Here is a 13,150-nt window from a genome sequence, read left to right on the forward strand (position 1 = left end):
GTGTTGGGTTGTTCTTCCGCATATTGTGTTGTTGACTGCTTAAATGTTGGGTCATTTATCATGCTTTAGACTTAATTCTCATTGTTGACTGCTTAAAACTGAAATGGGTAAGTGTTAATTGGCCTTGTCTTCACTTGAGGCGCCATCAAGACCAGGTCCGGGTTTAGGGTCGTGACAGCATTGTCACCACGTTTGTCAGCAGTCCTTCCGGTGTTCCATGTTTCCATGATCCGGAAGTATAGGTGATCCGTCCTATGTGTTAGATTTTAGTTCAGTCCAGTTGGACAAAGATTTGACTTATGAGGAGGAGCGGGTGGCCATTCTAGACCGACAGGTTCGTCAGTTGAGGTCAAAGAGTTATTCTTCAATTCGAGTGCAGTGAAGAGGTCAGCCCATCGAGGCAGCTACACAGGAGTTCGAGTCGGACATGAGAAGTAGATATCCACAACTTTTCACCAGACATGTACTTTTCTATGTTCGTTCGAGAACGAACGATTATTTTAAAGGTAGAGAATGTGATGAACCGATGCCTGGTGAATTATTTCAAATTTTTAAAATAAGAAAACTCTAGAGGCGATTTTCCCAAGAGTCCTTCTTCCCCAATCCATTTGTAAGTGATCTTAACCTATTTTCTTTCAATTTTTTATTATATTTCATAAGATTTTAACCTAAAATCTAGTATTTTCATGGTAGAATTTGGGGGTTGGGGTAGAATTAGAGATTTTTATAAAATTGGGATTTAGACCTGTCGGATTTCGAAACAAATTATATAACCGCGCTCGGGGCTAAACAGATTTTGTTCCGAATTTTGGGTTTGGACCAAGCGGGCTCGGGGGTTGACTTTTTCAATAATGACCTAAATTAAATCTTTTGCAATTGTGGGTAGTTCCTAAGGCTTATTTTGAATTGTTTGGTTGGTAATTTACTAGATTTTATTGGTTCGGAGGCTTGTTTGAAAGGCAAAACCGTGGTTGAGCTTTGAATTGATCTTTGGAGCGAGGTAAATGTCGTGGTTAATCTTGACTTGAGGGATTAGGACTTGTTTTCCTATTGGCTACTTGTTTAGATATTAGGTACAATGTATATGTTAGGTGACGAGTACTTATGCGTTGTTGTTGGATTAAAGCATGCAGGTGGGACTTGTTTCTTGTAGTTTATTGCTTTATTTGATATCCATGCTTAGACTAGTTAATTACTAAATTGATCGCTCTTTCCGCGTTTATGGACTACCTGTGATAATTGAGTATTGTTTATGAAGTTGAGGTTGGTATTGTGGAACCATTTTGACGTAATGCATGTTCTTGTTTATTCTATCTCCCTGTTGATATATGTTCATTGTTTTATGGTAAGGGAGAGTGTGAATGCACGAAGAGTGATGCCGTGCCATATTTGAGTGTGAATGCATGAAGGGTGATGCCGTGCCGTATTTGAGTGTTAATGCACGAAGGGTGATGATGTGCCGTATCTATCGATTTATGATGAAGTGAGAGTAAAAGCACGAAGAATGATGTCGCGTTCCGTATTATTGTTTCACTGTGAGGTTAAGAGTAAAAGCACGAAGGGTGATGCCGTACAGTTTTATTCATTGTGTTTATTCGTTTTATTGGTTAAAGGCATATTGATTGTTATGGTTATCATTTCCTGCTGTATTTATCGTATATTGTTCCCCTTTCGCATGTCCCCTCCCAATAGTACATGTTTAGCCTTTATTTGGTGTTATCTTCTACGTATATTGTTATCTGCACAGGTTATTTACGTAGGTATCTTGTCATAGCCTCGTCACTACTTCATCGAGGTTAGACTCGACACTTACGGAGTACATGTGGTCGGTTGTACTCATACTACACTCTGCACTTTTTGTGCAAATTTTGGTATTGGTCCTAGTTGTCCGTGAGGTGTATTATCTCGGATCAGCTGACTTGGAGACTCGAGGTAGATCTGCTGACGTCCACAGACCTTGAAATTCCCTTCCATTTTCCCTTATTTACTGCTCTTTTCATTCGAGACAGTTGTACTTATTTCAGACTCTGTTTGTAGAAATTCTAGAAGCTCGTGAAATGTGACTCCAGATCCAGGTTGTACTAAACATTAATGGTTGTTATGTTATTCCGCACTCAGTTTTAGTTTCATTTTGGTTTAATTGACTTTACTTATTGAAATTGATTAAAATTGGCTTAAAGATCCTCTAACGTTGGCTTGCCTTGCAAGTGAAATTTAGGCGCCATCACAATTCCGAAAGTGGGAATTCCGAGTGTCGTGAATTCCGTAAGATAAAATATTTTTTATCGGAATTTTTTTTGAAAATCCAACAAAACCAAGATTAAAAAATAGACTTTGTTGGTTTGGTTTATAAATTTTAAAACCCCCCCACCATTCATTTAGTTTGGTAATTAAAAAATTCGAACCAACTTGGCCTATGTACAACTCTACTCCTAGAATTAATACAGTAATGACTTGTTTTTTGCAAAACAATTCAAGAAATTTTCTAGAGCAAGCACAATAATGATTTTAAGGAAACAATACAAAGGAGACAATAGCACAACAAGCTCTTGTTTGTCACTGTAAAAATTACGGACTCCATGTTTAGACACTGACATCAATATGTTTAACACTTGAAAAAAACAAAAAAATTGAAACAAAAAAAATGTTTTTTTAAAATCAAATTCATGTCATAACTAACCGTTTAAATGATAGAACAATACTTAACATTTGATAGCGAAAAACAAAATGTAATAAATCGTTTTCAACCTCTCAGAAAGTTCTATGGAAAAACTATTTCATGCTTCCCGTAGAACAAACAGAGAAAAAGAAATTAGGAACGAGGACAAAGAAAAAATGGAAAAGTTTACACATTTTCTTTCATTGAAAGAAAAATGATTTTTCTCAGAGGAAAAGACCTACCTTTTGTTGACAATTAACTAATGTCCAAATCATATTTACTAGAAGTCGTATGAACTAGTTTTCTCAGCAAGGGGCAAATATGATTGATTGATGAATTACTCCAATTTTTAATCTTCTTTTGTATTATTTCTTATTTTTCCTTTTATTGTGTTGTTTACAAAAGAAAATATCACGATTCCCTATCTTGATCGTTGTTCGCACCTGTCAGTCGCTCATGAAACATGGAAACGAAGCAAGTTAAAAATAGAACGACAAATGGCCCATGCAGGTCTCGAACCTGCGACCTTCGCGTTATTAGCACGACGCTCTAACCAACTGAGCTAATAGGCCGCTGCTATTGCGATGTCATCTACAATTATTTGTATTAGTGTCGTTGGGTCGTCCATAATGCTGATATCACGAGTGAGAATAGAGACTGTTCATGACTTTCTACTTCTTACTACTCCAAATAAACAATCTGTTGAACTTTAAGCTGGAGCATTGTGTGTACAAATGGGAAAAAAATTCGACTGAAATTATCTCATCTATTCATGTGCATATATAATCAATGTACATTTGACCAACTGAGTGTATAATCTTTTGTTCATTCTCTGACTTTGAGTACAGATTTTGGATTGCTTAGACTTTGCTGTGTAGCACCAAGTAATAGCAATTGTATATAAGAATTTTAGATTTTGGCACAAATGTATATAAGAATGATACATATCATTCTTCATTTGGTAATTGACTCTGTATAATGCTTTTGTTTGTTCTATATATTGGATAGGATAATTCCTAACCACCACCATCATTGTGCATCTTATTTTCGATGACTTCAATTTCTCTTTTAATTTTTATTTTATAAGTCACATACATTGTATGTGATATTTACCTTGTTTTAAAAAATAGTTTATATTCATCGCTAATCGCTAATTTTAGATAAAAGCTGAGCGACGACGCGAGACACCACTTCTTCTTAACTCTTTAAGAGCTAGAAGATGTGCTTCTCTATATAAGCACAAAAATTTTCTTTTCTTTTTCCGATGAGGGACAAAGTGCATTAATAAAGAAAACAACTTTAAACTTTTTGTTTCCCTCCAAATCTTTTCCCTTCATTCACACCTCTTATCTAATTAGATAAAACCCAACAAATCTTTCACAGCACATTAATAATTTCTTGTAGTCGCGCACCACTCAATTAAACAACTGAATAATGCTTTACCATATACTGTATACAAATAGTGACTTCCTCTTAATTTTCGCACAGCATTCATCCACGTCCTCGCCACTTACATAATTCTTACACCTATATGGTAGTACTTGGCTCGGAGCTGAAAATTTTACTAAGAAGTGTCAAAATATAAAAAATTAAACACACGCAGAAAAAAGAGTCAACATATAACATATAAAAAAAAAAAATTAACCTAGCTAAAAAGTATAATTTTCTGGCGAATGAGTATCAATTGACACTTCTTAGCATAAGCTCGTAGTAAACTTCTGTAAGATAAGGAGGATCATAGGGTAGGTAACCTTTTCACCATTCTAAAAGAATGATACCTTCCAGTAAGTAGGTCTCTTCAGGCACAACTACTATGAATAAAGGATTGCCTTTATTGAACCTAGCCTTATTAAATATCGTAAGAAAAAAAGCCAGCCGCTGGTGGCTCCGCCACTCCGTGGCTCGTCTTAACACTAGCTCTTTGGCGTCGAGTCGAGTGACACGAGCCAAGTTCAGTTAATCTTGTTGTAGTAATACCCAATCAAGCCGAGATTAACTGAGCTCGTATAGTATTTGACTTATGAAAGATATTGGGCTTGGGCCATATTCTAATGCCATCATTCGGTGGTTGCGTAATCTATAAGTCGCTTTGTTTAACACATTTCTCATTATTACAAAAAAAGATGTAAAGTATCCAACTAGTTTTTCTTATGCCATTTAGAAGTATGAGATTTCAGGATTGCCTAAAGAATGCTAGCTAATATAATAGCAATTGGCCATGGTTTCTGCAGTCAAAACTTTAGTAGTAATTTGTGGGAAATGGAAGCTTATTTATATTGTAGCCATGGCCTTCTTAGCTTCATAAACATAGTTGATACCTTGAAAAGACTTTGATGCCTAATATGGGACGCAAACAGGCGGGTTAGATCGGATATGGGCAGTTCGAAAATGGTTAATGCAAAAACGGACAAATTATCTGACACGGCCCACCATATTTAATATGGATAGAAAATGGATTCACCAACGGATAATATGGATATCCATATTATCCATGAGTTTTTGAATATGATCACTTTTGGGAGAATTACTAGTCTCCCAAGGTTGAGAAAACTCCAATTTGAGTTTTTACAAATGTAAAAGTTCAACTCATTAGTTAAGTAGATCGTATGGTTCTTATTCATATTTGATCCATCTTTAAAAAATTCATTATCCAACCCACTTTTTAGTGGATAGTGTGGGTGGATAAATATCTTTTTTTTTATCCATTTTGCCATCACTATTGCCTAACCATTTGCTTCGTTTTTTTTTATTTTAAATCACCCCGAATCGAACTCATTTTTCTCCTATAATACTGACTACTAAATTTTTTGGAAAGATTTTGCTAATTCCATAGCCTTGAAGCTCACCTCTTGATGTACTTGTCCAACAATCCTAAGTTAGGCAATTCTCTAAACAAATTGTGCCATATCATAGGTATTCAACCAATCTTGAGTGTGTTAGTTTATGAAAAATGAAATAGTGCAGAATATTAAAAATAATGCAAAAGAAAAAAAAATTATCTTCCAGCATAAAAAATATAGGAATCACAAATTTAAAAAAGATAAAGAGCAAACAAATCTCAAAAATTGGATGAGAAGATTTACCTTGGGCAAATGGCGAAAGAAGACGAAAATTAAATCAAATAATACAAACTTAAAAAATAATAAGGAAGTTTAGCTTACCCCTTCCCCTTTAGATTTGGTTGGAAAGCTTAGACACTAAACGAATTGAAGAAAATAAGTTTCGTCGAAAGTCGACAAGCTGGAAATGTTATAACATGTAATTTTAGGGTGAGACTAGGGTGCTTAACATTATAAGGAGATTATATTATGAGTTATTTTAGTCGTGTGTAATGTTTTGAGGCCAAGCGAGTTGTGGAACAAAAGTTGAAAAATGTCATCACAAGTTACATTCAAAAATGTGTTGAAACCTAAGTCAAATGTAGCTGAGATTTTCTCCTAATGTACTTTGAATTAAGGGATGATCTACCTACCAGATTGAATATCTACGAGTCTAGTTTCCAACGAATTAAACCGTTTATTGATACAATATTGGGGTAGAGAGATATTCAAAATTTTGCGAGACTGCGCAAACTCGTAGGTGACAAGTCGGTACATCAATTACTTGCCAAAAGGAGAGGCCTCAATTAAAAGCTCCTAAAGTCGGCAAAGAGGCGACTTTTAAGAGCTTTTTAACCTATTTCTTTCACTCATCTTTCATACCAAGAAAACCAAATTGGACCCTGCAACTCCTCCCCAAAAAATCCACACAAACCCTAGGTTATTTCGGGTGTTACGATGTGATTCTAGTGCCGAAAACACTTGACAGCTTGTTAGTTTCTCTCTCCTTCTAGTAGCTGCATTGGGGGACTGATTTTGGATGAAGAAGAAATAGGTTTCGTGGGTTCTACTCAGTCCAAGATAAATTTGTGTTTCTCCTCCCATTATCTATGCCTGTACGAGTTGTAACTCGATCGTAAACACTAGACCTAGCGAGTTTCGAAAAAGTGGTATGCTGTTTGTTGTTGCGTCACTGTTGACTGGTTGTAAACTTATTTTTGAGTTGAATTCATGACTATTTTATAGGATAAGAGGCCTAATTATGTGTTGGTGGTTGTTTTTCTCAATATAAAAGAAAAGACAAGTCGAAACGTATTTTAGTAAACTGAAAAATTAATTTTTGTTGCTGAACTTGTGGGACTATTTTGTGGTTGTTTCATGTTGCTGTTGGGTTGTCTCTTTTTCTATTGTTTTTATGTATTTTGGGAGGAGAAATGGTTTGGAGAAACACCACATAATGGCAGGGAGGTTGGCTGGTCGTTCAACGTTACATTTTTGGGTTTTCGTATTTTGTATGAACTAACTGGGGTGTGTGGACCGTTTTGTGGTATTTTGTGATGGATATAAGGTTGGAAAATGATGTATAAATGTTGTTATTGTAGGTTCTTGTTGTTGGTTGTATTATGTCGAATTGGTAGGAAGTAAAGATTATAGGGGAGATGCTGCTCATTTTATTTTAAAATAAGCTTGTCGTTCGTTGTGTGATAGTTGTACCTTCCATAACTTGATGATAGTATTGTTATCATTGTTGTAGATTAAGGTGAAACGAGACGAGTTTAATGTGGTTATTAGACAGATTGTAATAAGGTATGTTAAGGCTAAACCTTTCCTTGATTTTGGCATGATCCCGTAACTACATGCATTTGATAACGAGGTATAAAGAGAAATTCTTATTCCAGTATTTATGTACATTATCTTAGTCTCATAAGCTACAGTATTCTCCCTTATCGGGACTTTATATTCAGTTAAGTATTGTATTCTTTCAGTCAGGAGAGCAGAGAGTTTATATATATATGAAGTATTATAGTATTTTCACCACCACCAAGCTATAATCGGCGGACAAGCCTCTATTGGGCAACATCTGATTAGATGGTAAGTTATATACCGAGCCGACTGTGGCCGAGCGCCAATGAGCGAGCCTAGAATGGTCGAGATACAGAGCCTAGTATGGCCGAACGCCTATGAGTGAGCCTACTACGGTAGAGCAGTTATACATACCGAGCCTTATAGGGTCGGACAATTATTGTACTTACTATATTGAGAGAGATGAGTCAGTATCAGTAGCTCCGAGGTACTTTTAGTTATTATATTATCAGTTCAGTTTCAACTTTCAGTTATTCTGTTGTCTTACATACTCGGTACATTATTTTGTACTTGCGTTCCTCTTGCTAGGGACGCTGCATTTCATGCCTGCAGGTCCTGATAAACAGCTGGATAGACCTTCCCAGTAGACAGAGCCAAGCATCAGCTTGGTTGGTAAGCTCCACTTCCCCGGAGTTACAAGGTCACCCTGGAGTCCTTTTATATATACAAGTTTGATGAGCAGGTCGAGGTCTTGTCCCGACCATGATGCATTTCAACTATCTATAGAGGCTTGTAGACGAGTCCTGTATATTTTGTATATTAGTATTGTGGCCTTGCCAGCCCTGTGTACATGTTAGTTTGGAATTGCTGGTTGTAGACGTTCATGTTGGCCTCTCCAGCCTTGATTTGTAAGGTAGGACTCGTCGACCTAAGTTGAGGGTTACCCCTCAAGAGTTCATAGTTATAGAGTGGTACGCTCGGGCCAACTATGTCACCGGGTGCCGGCTACTCCTCTCCAGGTTTGGGGCATGACAAACTTGGTATCAGAGCAGTTCTATCCTAGGGAGTCTACAAGTCGTGTCTATTAAAGACTTGTTTATAGATGTGTTGTGCATCACATTATATAAAGAGGAAGCTACAAGGCATTTAGGAGTCTGTTACATATCTTTCAAATCCAAATCGTGCTATAGAACGAGTCATAAGAGTCTGAGTGAGCACATATGTTTGCTAATGGTACATAAATTTTTGCAATTAGAGAAATTACAGCTAGCTAGAGGGATAATTAGCAGCATGTAAGGGCACTAGTAGAGAGAGAATTCTTGATGATGTGGCTCTGTTTGAGGCCCTATTAGATAGTGCATACCAAATGGTGCACTCTAGAATAATGCAGTCAAATATGAATACTATAATGTATAGAAATATCAGAAGGCATGTAGTGAAATCCTAGAAGAGATAAATATCTACCTTAGTATGACTCCCGCCCCTAGTAAAAAGAGAATATTAAGCGACCCGAAGAGCCATGAGATGGAGCAAGGGGAGATAAATGTGAAAGGATGTTTTGTTGAAGTTTTCATAATAAGGTAATAGACAGAGATATTAGTAGGAGAATAAGAAGACAGTTAATAAAGCATTACGAGTAAGTTGTGATAAAAGGGTAATAATGATAAATCATACTATGACAGGATGACATAATCTATAGTCAAGTAAGGAAAAGACAAGTGGTGACAGGCCTTGAGACTATATAAGAGTATAAGCCATAAAGTCATATATTTATTTCGACAAAATGAGTTGGCAACTCTAACGTAATTATCAGAAGGCTAAATTAGACCCCCCAAAGTAATAGAAATCAACATACGCTAGTAAACAAGAAAAAAAATTCGAACATGATTTAGGGACCAAAGGATTTGATAATATTCGGCATCATAAGAATTTCACAAATCGTGTTCCAAAAGTGATAGAATGGATAACTGAAGAATAACCTTTAAAGGTCATTCAGGAAGACGCTTCATTAAAGCAAGCAATGTAAGCAGAGTTATGCTTAAGGGACTAAGTGTGTCAGTTATACTAGGTGTTGTCACACCTCCTTTTTCCACATACCCCGGAAGGGTACAATGGAGTTTTTCCAATTTAAGTGACAATCGAATCGGGATTATTAATTTGAAATTTAGAGTCGCCACTTGGGATAATTTGCGGTGTCCCAAGTCACCGGTTTAAATTCTCTAATTGAGGAAAGATTGACTCTGTATTACAATCCGCGAACACAGAAATCCGGGTAAGGAATTCTGTTAACCGGGGAGAAGGTGTTAGGCATTCCCAAGTTCCGCGATTCTAGCATGGTCGCTCAACTGTTATAATTGGCCTATTATCTGATTTTAAACAATATGAACTTATGTGCAAATTTTATCTTTTAACCGAATTTATTTAATTAATTAAAGAAGATTGCAACGTCATTAAAACACATCTCGAACCACGTCACATAAATGCACCCGTGACTTTTGACATATTTTAACATCATTGAGATTTGGATTTTGGGTCACATAAATGCGCACCCGAATTTAAGAAGGTAATACTATTAAACTAACGCGCCTAAAGCAATTTCGCGTTGCAACTTTGCGAGGGCCGTGGAATCGGACTAAACGGCGCGCCTCGAATTCTAAGGGTTAAATCAAACTTAATTAAAGTGAGTGCCATGCAATTGTTATTTTTCGTTTGGCATAGCGCACCTCAATCTAATTTTAAAGAGAATATCAATTACATTTGGAGGGCCATAAATTATTTGCATTATCTAGTATGGCTCACCCTCAACCTAATTAATGGGCTTGATCAGTTAGAACTAAATGTGATTGAAGGTTCTATTGAAGCTAGCTAGGGTGGCTTATAAAGGGAAATTAATGCATTGTATAAGAAAAACTTGAGTCACCACAAAGGTTTGGAGGCCCAAGCAAAGAAAAGATCCATCTCAAAAGAGACCCTCAGAACGGGGCCTCAAAATGGGCCCAAACGCGGAGCCTTGCGGACCTAGCATCGAATCCTCACCACAACACTTTGAGACAGTCAAAGAATTCTAAATAATACACGCACGAGACTAAAGCCTATGCGACCAAACTGAAGAATCGTTCTTAACTCACCATTAGCTAACCAAAAAACACTAAACAACGATTTGAGCAATTGTGAATTCATAAAAAAAACTAACAGAGGCAACCGAATTTAACAGCTCCAACCCCACAACAATAGGACTGATCACCATACTCTGCCCAAAGGTTACCCTATATACTAACTTTGATCATTCAACACTTATTTAAGCAAATTGCTACGTGGAATTATAGAGCTTCATTACTGACTAAGTGAACATGCTGTTCCAATTTCATGCAGGAAAAGGAAAACATATGGACCAAGTTTGTTTACACATTGAGGATTTTTCAACTTATATAACATTCAAACAAAATTGGACCTCATGTCCATTTCCTTACATCAGTTCATTTACACAAGTAGGATCCAAACACTGTTATAATATTAACACCTAAATATTTCAACTAAATCACTTTGGGCTACTAGCCTTAACCAACAGTCCAACATAACAGAACTTTGAATTTATATAAAATGAACAGTTCGAGCACACATAATCATTAAAATTGGCACAGATACACTAGGAATCAATACTTAAACTTCAATTTGAATCCAGATTTTCATATAGCTTGTTCAGAACTCCATTCCAGTACAGTTGAGGATATACCTGGAATTCGAAAAACAAAGAACAAAAAAGGAGGGATCAGCAACAGAGCAGTAGGGAATCAGCAGCAGAAACAAGATAGATTCAACAATTAAACCCAAGAAGTCAGCTCAAATCCAATGAAAGGTTAACCCTCAAACAGCTTGAATCAGAACTATCAACAACCAAACATCAATTCATTTCTTGAGTATCAGAATAAGAACTTTTGTTTTTCAGAAAAAATCACTAAAGTTTCAATGGAACAATAGAAATTTCTGGCTAGTTTTTTTTTTGTATTTTCTGGAATTTTATCTCTTCAGCTATCTATTGTTTCCAGAAATTGAAGGAATCAAAAGAAACACTCCAACTCCATGAAACAGTAATTCTTTTGATATTTTTTAGTCGTCTAAAGTTTTTCTAGATTTCTAGCTCTTTTTTTCTGCCTTGAAAGGCAAGAAAAGATGCCTTTATAGGCAAGGCAAGTAGGACAGCCTTAAGGAAATAGTTTCTGCACTCAGGCCCTTTATGAATTTTGGTTTTTTCTACTTAGTCCCTGACTAGTTTTTTGCTTTTTCTGAACTACCCTTAATGTATTTACTAACTAACACAAACAACCCCCACCCCAGCTTCTAGGATGCTTCTTAGTTCAGTTACCATGAGAATCCCTAGGCCAATTTCCTAGACTACCCCCTCATGACCCTGAAAATTACCCCTCCAACCAAATATGGGTCAAGTTGACCCAGTAGATTGAACCAGCCCTGGGCTCCAAAGCCATTCGAATCATTTCCCACTTGGGCCTTGTGATTCCACAATTCGAATTCAATCTTGGCCAAACGGCCATATCTTAATAGACTAATCAACATTTCTTAAAAGACCAAAAATAACTGTTCAAATAAGGCTCAAACAAAGGAAAACAAATAAACGGACTAATTGACTAAACACATAAACTACCCTGTCCCTAAACTAATCAATCAAACAGAAAAGTAAAGAAATGAAAGAAAAGTGAACACATCGTGAAGAAATGAGGGGAGGAGACAGAACAACACATGCAGCTGAGCTGAGTTAAAGAAAAAGAAGAATGATGCAATAAAAGAAGAGAGAAAGGCCGAAACAGTACCTAAAACTGGACAAATGCAAACTTGAAAACTTTGACGGAATATTCGATTTCTTGACCGGAATAGAGCTTAATCGTGTGTTCTCAATGTGAAAACACACGAATAAAGTCTATTACAATCTTGAATCTTCAAGCCGGCCCGCTGATTTGATCATTGGGATTTAGGGTTAAATTTCGATCTGAAATTCGAGAAGTTCTAAGATGATTCGAAGGCGAGTGTTCCGGGATTTGGAATGAGGGGGACGTGGTGGTTCTGTGGTGTATTTTTGGAGTCGATTGGGTAAACTAGGGTTCTGGTCTAACTTTCGATTGAAGATGCGAGAGGCTAGGCTAGGATTAGAGAGTGGGGATTTGGAGATTTAGAAAGAGGATAAGGAGAAGAGTCGATGGTGTAAAAATGGGGTTAATTGGTGCAACGCCGCCGACGGAGGCGATTTCCGGCGGGCGGCTCACGGCGGTTCGAGGTGGCGTTTGGTTGGGGTCTCTGAGGGTTTGAGGGACGATGAGAGTGGGTAGGAGGGTGTGTTTGGACACTTTTATATCAAACCATCCCCACTTCCTAGCCGTCTGATCAAGCAGACCTCGACGACTGAGATCATGCCCGAACTAAACGGGGTCGTTTGATTAAAGGGGAAGCTTGGACCGAGTCTGGGTGGTCTTGGGCCTCAATTTGGATGGGTTTCAGGGGTGTTTAACACTTGGGCCTGAGACAAACTCAATTGTAACAGCCCAAAAATCGGAATTTTCTTTTATTTCAATTCTTTTTCTTTTTCAATTTCAAATTAAAAATAAAATCCTAAATTAATTTTTAAACTAAATTAACCTACCCAATTAGATTAATCACTCATCATAGTATTTTACAATAATTAATTAAATCTTAAATTTAAAGAAAAACTATAAAAGTCAAAATTAAAGAGTAAAAATGAACTATTTTTTATGATTTTCATATTTTATAAAACAAACTAATTTACTAATTAATCTAAAAAATTTAAAATTAAATCCTAAATGCAATGTGTGATATTTTGTATTTTTCATTAATTAAACAA

The 13,150-nt window shown here is 36.6% G+C and overlaps 1 non-coding gene across 1 annotated transcript; it reads right to left on the minus strand.

The window, feature by feature from the left end:
- Window positions 1–3,157: 3,157 nt before the first annotated feature.
- On the minus strand, window positions 3,158–3,231 carry TRNAI-AAU (transfer RNA isoleucine (anticodon AAU)). Its single transcript has one exon. It is a non-coding gene; the product is annotated as a tRNA-Ile (tRNA).
- Window positions 3,232–13,150: the final 9,919 nt, after the last annotated feature.

This window comes from Nicotiana sylvestris, chromosome 10 (assembly GCF_000393655.2).
Source record: "Nicotiana sylvestris chromosome 10, ASM39365v2, whole genome shotgun sequence".
In the NCBI taxonomy this organism is placed as follows: domain Eukaryota; kingdom Viridiplantae; phylum Streptophyta; class Magnoliopsida; order Solanales; family Solanaceae; genus Nicotiana; species Nicotiana sylvestris.